Here is a 12,554-nt window from a genome sequence, read left to right as displayed (position 1 = left end):
AGCCCCTCCCCCCTCCCTGCCCCTGGAACCATAGCTCGTGCAAGGTTCAATGCAAGTGTTACCATTCCAGCCTTACCACTTACCAACTCACTCCTAATTAGCCTATGAAATAAATTAGGAATGGCTGTCGGAAGTGAGCCGTCGCTAACTGACTTATTCTCCTTAACATTCTACACCCCTTACACACAACAATTCAAATATTTGCAAAACTCTTGGTTCCTCACTCCTAACTCTTGGGACAGGTAGAAAATGTCAAAAACCACACACAAAAATACACCGTAAGGTACAGTACCTTGACCAAAACTTTTTTAAACGTTTGTACAACTCCCTTTGAAAGACTGCATTCCATGGTGCATGCCACAGTACCCAATGTTACCTGTGGAGCCTTCCCAATTTAACTATCCAAATTTCCGTGAGCCCCATCTCTCTGGTACAGGTTAGTGACATGGATCAAGTGAACCTTACCTCACACACTCACACATATACCCATTATCAATCATTCATTCCAAACCCCACAAGACATTGGCTTAAATGTTATTACACATATGTGTGATCCTCAACTAGGCAGCGGGGAGGTACCGTACAACAAAGATGGTGGGGGCGCTTCCGGTTGAGGTGCCCGCAGTCCAAAAACAAGTCACCAGACTTACGACTTCTTTGCCCTCCCCCCCTTCAACTATTCGGTCCCTGACAGCCAAACAGCTCTTTTGTTGTACGCCCCACTGGGGAGGGTCTCCGCACTATCCAGCCTCTCTAGCCAAAACTCGGTCATCCCGGTCGTCAGGGATTTCCTTACCGCTGGTCGCCCAATCAAACCTCCCCTCCGACGGGCCACCATTTCCAGACACCACCGGCTGCGAGGTCCGAATTACCTCTGGGGGAGGCGCAGTCATCGCTCCTCCAGAGCTTGATCCATTACTGTGGTCCCACACATCTTCCCCACCGACACAATCTACACAATCCAACATTTAATTTCCTCCCCCGCTGTCATTCAGTTCTCAAATATTGCAATGCAAAAATGGTGATCATGTTCCTATACTGCCATGGCCTGCTTACATGTTATAATCCACATTCATTCTCCAAACACAACTCAATTCTTTACACAAAACAGATATCAACACCACAAGACAATTCTAGTTTCCAAATCGATCCCTTTATCGACCATTGAGTCATTCTGATGCCTGGTGTTGGCTTAATGGTTAGGGTGGCAGGCTTTTGATCCTAGGGTCCTGAGTTCAAATACCCCTCAACTGTTGAATTAATACCAGGTGGGGTTAACTCGACCTGTCATCCTTCTGAGGTCAGCAAAATGAGTGCCAGCATGCTGGTATACTGTGTCGGAGTGGTGACCCGTCAAGGATTGTGCCCAATAGCCAAGGAGACTGCTTAGGCAGCACCAACGCTCTGCACAGAGCATGGTCCCAATCTCCGCCTCCTCCTTTACCAACCATTGAGTCACTCTGATGCCTGGTGTTGGCTTAATGGTTAGGGTGGTGGGCTTGGGATCCCAGAGCCACTCTCATGCCTGGTGTTGGCTTAATTGTGAGGGTGGTGGGCTTGGGATGCCAGGATCCTGAGTTCCAATCCCACTTTTCTGTTGAATTGATGTCAGGTGGGGTTTGATTCTGCCTGTCACCCTTCCGAGGTTGGCAAAATGAGTGCCAGCTTGCTGGTGTCCTGTGTTGGAGTGGTGACCTGTCCAGGATTGTGCGCAAAAGTCAAGGAGACTGCTTAGGTAGCAACAATGCTCTGTACAGAGTAAGGTCCCAATGGATGGATGGATGGAGTCACTCTCACGTGCTCCCATCCGAATTACCCATGTCCCAATTTCTAGCAAAACTGAACCCTTGGGACAGTAAAGCAACATGGCACCTTATCCCAAGTGCAAGTCATTATAGGTTGATTGGGTCCAAGACTGTCATCCACCCCTTCCAATTTTCTTTCCATCTTCCAATCCACCCTGTGGATTATTTGCTTTCAACCTCCCTGGATTCCATACCCTCTCCCCTTTTTAAAATTTGCCTATTATTCCAAAATTTTGGAGACCAGCATGGCTAACATTTGAGTGCAGCTGTAGACTTCAGGCACAACCTCATTGAGGAGATGTCAAAGAACCAGGCCAGTGACAAGAGCTGCATCTGTAAGGTTTCTTGCGAGAGGCAGCAGGATTGATGCCTGCATCCCCCTCTAGGATCTGGTAAACCTCAAGTTCTCTCATTCACTCCCGATCGATGCCTGCATCCTCCTCCAGGATCAGGTAAACTCAAGTTTCTCTCATCCACGTCCAGAAGTCTGCATCCTCTTCCGTGATCTGGTAGACCTAGAGTTCTCTCATCCTGTGTCTTGTCAGCTAAGAGATCCTGCAATAGCTGGAGTTCTGGAATCAGCAAAGGCTGTGGTTCTGGTTCCGGTTCAAGCATTGGCTCTTCCTCATCTGGAGCCACCACGACTGGATTCACATTCTCAGCCAGAGAAAGAAACAAGGGCTCCACCAAATATGTTTCCTGATTTGCCTCTTGGCAAGTGTTCATTTCAATCAGAGATTCTTTAGAAAGCTTATCTTCCTCATCCATCTCCTTCTTGCCTCCAATCAAATAATCATCATCCAATGGTTCACTCCCCACAATAAAATCAACAAAAAACATTTCTGTAGATCCTCTCTCAACTACAGCTGAACCATCTCCGTTACAACAGTGAGAAGCACCAAACTCGTCACAACCTTCCGCCTTGGCATCACTTCCACAAGATTCATAAACAGTGAGTAATTGGCCTTCACAACTATAATCCAAATGTGAACTCTGAGATTGGTTCTTTGAATTCATTTCAAAAACATGACTTTCCCTCTTGTCCATTTGACAAGCATCCAGCTTTTCCTCTTGGGATCCATCTGAGACTGTTAAACTGCGTTGTACTTTTTCAAACTGGGCAATTCTCTCTCCAGGGTCCACATCAGCAAGCTCAATTTCGATCTTCTCGAGATCAGCCACTTGTTTGGTACTTGGCACGTCAACGTTACTGTCGCTCTCCTCTACTACATGCTCTGCAAATGGTTCAAATCTGCTCGACCATTTTCAGCAACATGCCCAATGCCAAAGTGCAGCAAGTCCAGTCCAACTTCCCCATTGGCTTTGTACGAGTCAGTCAGCCCAAGCATGGTCTCAACAGAACCATCCACGTCACCTTTGAGATTAGCAGAAACTTTTTCGTTCTACCGCCTCTCACTTTATGGTATTGTTCCATGTGTTCAGCTGCTCCTGTTACATCTTAGCCAACCTTTCCCCAGTCAATTGTGGCTCCCACAAGCATTTAGCAACTAAACACCCGCTCTCGTTCTGTTACATGGGTTTCCAGCTCTTTCACCAAACCGCCGCCCTGGCATTTACAAAATCCCAATTCCTCCTCCCGCCGTTGCATTATGGCATCCTCACAAGCGTGATGGCCCTCCGTTCCCCCAATCAGTCCTTCTAATGCCATTTATTTCTCCATCTCCTCCATTTCACTCCTTTTTCATCAATTTCGCTTTCCAATCGTTCATTCCTTTCCCATATTCTATCACTTCCTGCCCCCAGTAACTGTGTTATTCCCTTCTTATTTCGTTCACTTGTTCACTCATTCCCTTCATGTGGTCATGCATTAGTTTCTCTTTGTTACCTCCGCCACTGAAGGTGGAGATTATGTTTTCAACCCTTTCTGTCTGTTTGTCTGTGTACAGGATAGCTCAAAAAGTTGTGGATGAATCCGGATGAAATTTTGTGGACAGGGTCGGTGTGTGACAACGACGAACGTTTTAGATTTTGATGAAGATCCGGATCCGGATCCGACTATGAGAATTTTTAAGTCATTCTTCACCATTGAGAGATAGGGTCAAAAACGATAGAGTATTGCATAGCATGATATTTCAAAAATGTATTGGGCCTGATATGTTTTCTCTGGATCAGGCATTACGTGGCGGAGGTATGTGCTTTACCGAGTGCCCTTCTAGTTTATTCATGTGTTCATGCACTAGTTCCCCAAGTTGTCCCATAAAATATTTTATCATGGCCTGGAGAATCATCACATCAGCTTCCTGGCTCGTCGGCTCAGGAAGGGGGAGTTTCCTACCCTATCGTCATCACCCAGCTGTACACCCTGGCTTGCTTCCATCATAATCACTATTTTCCCGCTGAATCGCCATCTCGTGCACATTTGCCATTGACTGCACGCGTTCATTCCCCTCAAAAAAAAAAAATATATGTATAAATATATATATATATATATATTTTTTTCCCTTAAATTTCCAAGCGTTCTTTTCTCCAGACACCAATTAACTATACAATTTGTACCTCAATCACTGCAACCCCCACTCTCTCCCTTGATGGTAGAGAGGTAATCGTATAAAAATTTCGATTCCCAATTCTTTTTTTATTTGAAGCTTAGCTCGCTCCAACAGCAAATGTCGTGGTCCAAATGGATTCAAAAATCCCACTCTAATTACTGGTTGTCGTGGCATGGGTGGTTAAATTAATCCTCCCCCTCCCCTCCCCCCCCACGACCCAATTATCGTGGATGAACAGAGTTAACTCCGACTGGGCCGGATCACCGAGCGGTTCGTCATTCGCCTTGGAGGGGAACAGCCGAGTTCCTGAGAGATTATAACACATGCGGGATGGAACGGCAAGGACGCGTAACAGACGGAAGACAAGGGCTTATACTCAAACCCACAACGAATAGACAACACAAGCAACTTAAATAAATACGGGTGTTCAATGAAAATCAATCAAATATTTACAATGGTAATAATTCAAAGTGTAATAATAAAAATGGAACGTGAGGTAAACTAAATCTAATTTTGAGGCACCTCCACACACACACACACACAGTTACAATGACGGACAAGGGGAAAAGATAAAACAAAAGAAAAAGCCCTCCTTAATTCTGGTACTTAGCTTCGGGTCCAGAAGTGATCTTTTATGAGCTTTGGGTTTGAACCGCATCAGCCTGTGTGGAAAACCGCACCTGAAGCAGTGCCGAGCCACTTTCTGAGTGGCAAACGTACCAGAGGTAATTTGTGAGGTGGTATTCGATGCCAGGACGCACCAACCGCCGTGTGGTTGTTCCTTTCCATTCTTTTCCCATATTCCATCAATTCCTGTCCCCCAGTTCCTGTGTTATTCCCTTCACTTGTTCACTCATTCCCTTCATGTGGTCATGCACTACTTTCTCTTTGTTACCTCCGCCACTGAAGGTGAAGGAGGTGATGTTTTCACCCCTTTCTGTCTGTTTGTCTGTCTGTGTACAGGATGGTTCAAAAAGTTGTGGAGGGTGATGGAGCACAAACCACATAGGGATGGGAGAGAGAGACAGAGCACAAAACACTCACTCAGGGTGACAGATCATGAACCACTCGCTCAGGGAGACGGAGCACGAAACACTCACTCAGAGTGACAGAGCACGAAACACTCACTCAGGGTGACAGAGCATGAACCACTCACTCAGGGTGACAGAGCATGAACCACTCGCTCAGGGAGACGGAGCACGAAACACTCACTCAGGGTGACAGAGCACGAAACACTCACTCAGGGTGACAGAGCACGAAACACTCACTCAGGGTGACAGAGCACGAAACACTCACTCAGGGTGACAGAGCACAAAACACTCACTCAGGGTGACAGAGCACGAAACACTCACTCAGGGTGACAGAGCACGAAACACTCACTCAGGGTGACAGAGCACGAAACACTCACTCAGGGTGACGGAGCACAAACCACTTGCTCTGAATGACGTGGCACGGCAAAAGCATCCACAGTGAGTAAAGATTCGCTTAGAATGACGTAGCGCAGTAACGCTATTGACAATGGGTGCTACGCAAGTGCCTTAAGCACTTATGCAAGCACTCCAATTAAATGGTTGAGAAGGAACGGTTGGCAGGCTGTCGCTGCATACTATAAACTGAACCAGTTTTCACCGCACAGCAGTTAATGAAATAAAATGAATTGATGAAATAAAATGACTGCATCCACAAAAGAGTTGCAGCTAAGTGCAGAACAACCCTGGATACATCTTAAAGTTCAATCGTCCGTGAAATAAACATTGTCGAAAATCCACCATTCTTCCAGCTTGTCTGTACACGCGTCACTTGGTACATTGGTTCGGGGTCCTCGCAAACGTTATAACTTTTGTAAAAACGTCTGTTTGTGATCATATTTGATTTGATTACCTCTAGAGGCCTTGCGAAACCTCCCTAAATTTTTTGTTCACTCAATATAATTATACAAACAGTTGAAAAAGATAAGTTTAATGGTTCGGAAACGGCACATTTTCTTGTGTATCTATGAAGGAGGGACAATAGCCTTGCTTGCTTAAATAGATATATCGGCTTAAATAGTTATATGACTCGTTATTTCTTGAAATTATCAGATTTCACAATTTAATTTCGACACTTATTTATTCCAGAAGATATCCGATCCTCAAAACCAAAACAATATTTCGATGATATACTTTTTATTTGTTCGTGACAGTGGATCGTGGAAAATCATATCATATAATTCATGAAATTGCTCCAAGCTCATAATTAGAAAACTATAGCACTTACAAAAGCAATGTATTCAGTGATTCGTAGCTATGATGAACAGGCATTCAATAATATGAGTGAATAAAGTGAAAAAAAAACTTTATCACAAAGAAATTGTTGTGGCCTGTTCCAAGTCAAGGCAGGGTTGAGCAGGCCAAAAAACATGGCGGCTTCAGACACCAGCAAGGTGACCCAGGAAACGCCGAAAAACATCAGAGAGTGAGGTGGCCGAGGATCGCCTGATGAAGGATATAATTTTTTTTTTTTTGTATACCTTGGTCGAGGCTCGTATGAGAGCTAACACACAACTCACAGCAAGGAGGCATGAGACAAGAGGGGCGGGAGTGGAAGGGACAAAAGAGTGGGGAACAGACACATTAGGTGAACTGTGGAAGGGAGAGGGATGGGGATGGGACGGGGAACATGGCGAAGAGAAGATGGACATTTCAGGGACTTTCAGGAAGGAAAGCAGGAGAAATGAAGGAAGTGGGCTTGGGTGGATTATCGGGGGTAGAAAAGATCGAGGATTTGGATGGGGGAAGATAAGAGGTGGTGGTGAACAGCTGTTTTGAAAGCCTGGAGGGAAGAATGGGAAAGAATAGAGTGAGGAAGTTTATTCCAAAGGCGGGAAAAAGAGGAATGAAAGAGTGAAGATGAGCAGTGATTCGTGATTTTGGTAGTTTTACCAGAAGGGGGTTGTTGGCGGACCTTGAGCGCCCTGTGGAAATGTGGTGGGGACAAATCGCAGAGAGAGCAGGGGGCAAGGCTGGAGAGGAGTCGGTAGAAGACAGAAAGACCACCGACCAACCTGCGGTGATTGAGTGAGAGGCCCAAAGACTCAGCTTCATTGCGGGAGATGCCGATGATCTTAAATGCCCTGGTTTCGACAGCGTGAAGCCGAGAAAGGTGGGAGGCAGGAGCACCAGCCCAGAGGGGAGAGCAGTACTCCATCAGGCTACGGATAAAAGCTTTGTAAGTGGTCAGGAGCTCAAGAGGGCCGAGGAAGGACTTAGCACGACGGAGGATTCCCAGTCGGCGACTGGCTTTTGAGGCGAGGTTGGAAATGTGACTTTCCCAGGAAAGGTCATGGCAGATAGTGAGACCTAGAAGCTTGAAAGAAAAGACTTCTTCCAGAGGATTGTTGAGAAAGTGGATGGGGGGGTTTGTAAACGGTCCTTTCGAAGAGACATAGTGAGAGTGTGAGATTTGTCTGGATTGAAAGACATGTTCCACGTGTTGGACCAGTTTGTGATTTTATCCAGATCTGCAGTGAGCGAAGAAGCTGCTGCTTGCCAGTCTGAGGGATGACAGATGGTACGGCAGAGGGTGGAGTCGTCGGCAAAGAGAAATAGAGGATTTTCCAGAGAGTCCGAGAGATCATTGATGAAAACCAGAAAAAGAACAGGGGCCAGAACGCTACCTTGAGGAACTCCAGCCTGCACAGGAAGAGGGGATGAAAGAACTCCATTTAGGGCCACACGTTGACTGCGACCGGAGAGGAAGTCTGCGAGCCATGAGTGGAGATGGCCTTGAATACCATGGGAAGAGAGTTTGGTGAGTAGGGCAGGGTGCCAGACTGTGTCAAAAGCACGTGATATGTCCAGGGATACGGCTCGGATTTCCTGTCTGGCATTGAGGACCTCCATCCATTGATGGGAGAGCAGAAGCAGCATATCCAGGGTAGAGTGACCTGGTCTGAAACCAAATTGATGATTGGAAATCAAGCCATTGGAGAAGAGGAAGGATTTCATATCTGAAGCGATGATGGATTCCATCACCTTGCTGATGATTGGGAGAAGGCTGATTGGTCTGTAGTTATAGGGATCTGTTTTTGGACCTTTTTTATGCAGGGCAGTGATGTTAGCAGATTTCCAAGCAGATGGCAGATGACCTTGGGCAAATGAGAGGGTGAATAGAACAGAGAGAGGGTGAGCAAGAGCAGAAGAGCAGGCTTTGAGGACACGTGGGCTGATGCCGTCTGGACTGGTTGCAGAATCTGACTCGAGGTTTGAAAGCAAGCTCTCCACCTTGTCAGGAGAAAAGGATACAGAGTCCAGGGACAGTTGGGTGCGCCTGGGTAAAGTGGGTAGAGATAGTGATGGGTTTAGGACACAAGATTTAGCTGCAAACACCGATGATTAAATAAGGCTGTTAATTATCTTCAAAAGGGGCGTTTTAATTAACCCAAATACCCAATTTTCAGTCATGTACTTCCTTGGAGTTTTGGTAGTATGCATGCAAAGTTTCAGACTGCTATGTTTTATGGTTTTGGAGTTATGTGGGAGACACCCTGACATTTATTTGTGTATATATATATATATATATATATATATATATATATATATATATATATATATATATATATATATATATATATATATATATATATATATATATATATATATATATATATATGTATATACACATAAACCCACCTTTCTAAGTGGGAAAAGGGGAGTAAAACATGGCAATTCCTCCTTATTTTTTTGCAATTGCGGCGAAAGCAACATCGGCTAAGCGAATTCAAAAATAATAATCCTCTTACTCGTGATACATTGAAGGGTTCTGAATCGTCACTCTTAATACCTTCTCCCACCACCACTGGGAATGATTCTGTCAGAATTTGGTTTGTGTGAATTGTTGTACTTCCTTTGCTGTGTGAAAGCAACTCGTACACAAAACTTCCAACTCACCACAACACATAGCCGATGATCGCCATGAAGATGGTCGATGGGAGCAGATCCCTTGGATATCCAAAGTGGTCCTTCTATGCGTCAACTCACTTCATCGTGCCAATGCACAAAGATGAACTCGTGAAACAAATGTGACGTCAGGTGATCGAAAGTAGTCGATAAAAAAATACATCAGAATCACAGTTCTTGTCCAATATTCTCGACGTGAATAAGGCGGGAAAAGGCGAGCCAGCTGAGGCCGAGTTAACAAGAACCAGAACGAGGCAGAATGTTTGTTTGATTAAATTAAAACAGAATGTTAAAACCAAGAGCATGAAGTTCCAGCATTATTTGCTTTATGAAAACAACCCAACAATACGTGGACTTGCAAAGAAAATCTCGTTGAATAGTCATCAGAAAAAATACCGCTGGCTGACTCTTGATCAAAACTTCCTCAAAACTCGCTGTCCCTATCTGTCTTCAAGTCTACGTCACAATGGCGGATCCAGGGGGGGTTCACCAGGTGCACATGAACCCCCCTCCCCTCTGCCCTTACAATCATGTCCACATGACCATCGTGTTGGATATCACTGGACAATCGGCAATGACACGTAATTTGCTTTCACTCAGCAATTAATCCGAGCCGCGATACTTTTCGCCGCTGGTTCTGTATTCATCCCTGCGACTCAGCGTTTAGTTATGGCTCCGAAGAGAAAGGCAACATTTTCGGGATCATGTCCCACAGCAAAGTGTAGTACAATCCTGAACTATTTCACCAGGTAATTCAAAGTTTAAGTTTCAGTCTATTTTTAGCCACGTCGCATTGCGAACGCTGTCTCTGAGAGAGCTCCGTCGTCTTCTTCTTCTTCTTCTTCTTATTCTTATTCTTATTCTTATTCTTATTCTTATTCTTATTCTTATTCTTATTCTTCTTATTCTTCTTCTTCTTCTTCTTCTTCTTCTTCTTCTTCTTCTTCTTCTTCTTCTTCTTCTTCTTCTGCTTCTTCTTCTTCTTCTTCTTCTTCCAAAACCTTTATGACGCGGCTCTTGGACACATTTATCCTTGTTATAATTAATGATCTGATGATCCGCAATGGCGAATTTAGGTTTAGTGCTCGGGGTCATTTCGCTGCATTTTGTCCGTTTGATATTTTCATTGATTTGTATTGGAAACATTTTGTGTATTTACATTGTTGTTGTAAAGATCCGTCACAAAGATTCCAAAATCTTCAGCTTTTCTTTTGAATCAGTTATTGACAGGCCTGAGGCCTTTTCGTCAAGTCGCTTGATATTCCCAAATTTTGTTGTGGAGAATGTAAATTTATGATCGGACACTGCTAGCTCTGGATAGATTAACCATTTTTTTTCCTCTTAGTGACAGGCCTGAGGCCTTTTTATCAAGTATTAGAGGATTCTTCATCATAATTAATCATCATGTTCATTCTTATGTCTTTCATACCGTGTTCATTGAAGTTGTAATAAATCGCCAACTGGATTAACAAAGAGAACTACAGTCTTATTTATGAACACGGTGCAAGTTGACCAAGGCCACGATGCCTGCTGTAGGATGTCCAATCACCGGTTGTGACTACACCACTGAAGACCTCGATCCTGCTATCGTGGCCGCACTCATCACTGCCCACAGTGCCATACACGCCCCGGACATGCCGCCAAGGTTGAAAAAGTCACAAGGCCCACAATCGTCGCTGCTGGCTCCAGTGAAGAGTGGGTTTCCTTCGAGTCACGATGGTCTGAATACGTCGATGCAACCAAAGTCACTGGCCGCGATAAAGTGGTGCAGTTACTAGAGAGCTGTGATGAACCCCTGCGCAAGGATCTAGCAAGATCGACAGGTGGTAGCCTTTCAAACAAACCCATAGAGTTGGTAATGGCAGCCATTTAAAAACTTGCTGTTCGCGAAGAGAACATTATGGTGGCCAGAGTAACATTACATAATATGCGTCAAGAACGTGATGAAACAGTGCGCAGCTTTGGGGCCCGCCTTCGTGGTCAAGCGGGAATATGCAAATTCCGAATCAAATGCCCCAGTTGTGACGCTGAAGTTAACTTCACAGAAGCGATCATGCGTGATGTTCTTACACGAGGAATTGCCTACCCTGAGATCCAGCTTGACCTCCTTGGTGACAAGAAACAGGATATGACCCTGGAGGATGTCTTCCAATTCATTGAGGCAAAATAATCTGGCAAACGGTCAGCATCTACACTACTGGACACACACTCAGTGGAAGCAGCTGGCAGCAAATATCAAAAGGCCAAGCAAGTCACTATCAAGGACAGAAACGACCCATGCTCCTACTGTGGCAAAAGGGGACGCGGGAAGAGCGCCCCGGCCCACGTTCGCAAGACAGAATGTGCGGCATATGGTCACAGATGTGGGCATTGCAATCGCGATAATCACATGGAGGGTGTATGTCGCAGTAGGAACAAACCTAAACGCATGAGTGCCTCTTCTAATAACAATGAAAATGCTGTGTTTGATAACTTATGTACTGTTATGTACTATGAAACTCCTAACATATCTGGGCATGAATGTAATGAGTTTGATAACGTTATTAATTGGGGTTGATCACACTGTGAGCGTTCCATCACCCTTGACCACCATGTTTATGACAAACTCTCTATTACATGGATCAGAAATAGTTCAAAACCTCAACCATTTGTTAATGTGACTGTCAAAATCATGCGCGAAGACTCCGCAGCCCTTGGCATTGACCTTTCCACTCAGACCATGACTGGCCATGTCCCCACGATGGCAGACACAGGGTGCCAGAGTTGCCTTGCTGGTATAAAGGTCATCCACCGCCTTGGCTTGCGCAAATCTGACCTCATCCCAGTAACCATGAGAATGCACACTGCCAACAATGGAGGCATCAATATCCTTAGGGCCACTGTACTCCGCTTGTCGGGCAAAGACAAACGGGGTCAGGCCGTTGAAACTAGGCAAATGACCTATGTCACAGATAGCTATGACAAGCTCTTCCTCAGCAGAGAAGCCTGTGCCACCCTTGACATCATCCCGGATAGCTTCCCCAAGATTGGGATAAACCTGACAGTACAGCAGTTGGACACAACAGCAGTCTTACAGAAGAAAGACCCCACCACAGCGTGCCATTGCCCTCAGCATCGTCGACCCCCACCACCCCCGACAAAGCTGCCGTTAACTGCAACTGATGCTAATTGCGTGCATCTACAACAGTATCTCCTTGAATACTATAAGTCAAGCACATCTAACACCTGTGAGCATCAAACATTGCCTCTAATGGATGGCCCGCCCATGAAACTGATGGTGGATCCTAATGCTGAACCAGTGG

The sequence above is a fragment of the Eptatretus burgeri genome, chromosome 11 (assembly GCF_056783735.1).
Source record: "Eptatretus burgeri isolate ZD-2024b chromosome 11, Ebu_testis_v1, whole genome shotgun sequence".
Classification (NCBI taxonomy): Eukaryota; Metazoa; Chordata; class Myxini; order Myxiniformes; family Myxinidae; genus Eptatretus; species Eptatretus burgeri.
The sequence above is the reverse complement of the archived record's forward strand: the minus strand, read 5'-3'. Positions refer to the sequence as shown.